Below are 924 nucleotides of genomic sequence, written 5' to 3' on the forward strand. Positions count from 1 at the left end.
ATAGATTAACTATTACCATGCTCTTATCTGAATGAAATACTGTTTTTTTTTGTATTTAAAAAGATAGTGCAGTCAATAACCATTCTGTTTCTTGTCCTATCAGAAAAAGGTAAATCTTTGATCAATTACACTTCACAGTCTAAGATATATTAATATAACAACTATCATTTGCTCCTCTTCAATAATAAAAAAAAAACTTGATATGGTGATACTCTACTCACATTACTGAGATTCACAAATTCCTTAGAAAAAAATAATAACTTCAAAAATTCTCTATATCTTTAAAGAAATTTACCATACCTAAAAAGACAGAAGAATCACATATAGTTTCCAGTAATCAAGAACTAGCCAATACATGTAAATTTCTTAGACATTATATCTTCTTCTAACATAGTAAACAGGTTCCTGACATATGCTTTGATAGCTGAATTAGGAAAATTTAATAAAGGCATGTTAATTTACACATCCTCCTCCTTGAAAAATGTATATATTTTTCACTACTTTCACTGTATTTCACTACCTACATTAAAGATATAACCATAATCCAATGCAAAATACAGCATAAAGAATAAATTACAGGTCTTGTTCTCTATCCTCAACAGGTACTACAGGTAATAAAATGCCTTTCATAGCTATTCATTTGGTGACAATGAATCACCAGTGACTCCCTGTTATCCTGGTGAAGAAAACTTGTAATCGTTATCCTTATACGTGTATTTATGTGTTTTTATTTATGACACCACGAACTACAACCACAACAAACCCCAGCCGATGACTGTGAAAAATATGAACCATAATCATATCATGTGGATAATGGGACACTTGAAAATTTTCATGGTTGAAGAAATTTGTAAATGAGGAACCTGTGACTGAGGAAGGTCTAATGTGTGTTTCTAGGTGTTTGTTTATTTGGACACATATGTA

Source organism: Penaeus monodon, chromosome 19 (assembly GCF_015228065.2).
Source record: "Penaeus monodon isolate SGIC_2016 chromosome 19, NSTDA_Pmon_1, whole genome shotgun sequence".
Lineage (NCBI taxonomy): Eukaryota > Metazoa > Arthropoda > Malacostraca > Decapoda > Penaeidae > Penaeus > Penaeus monodon.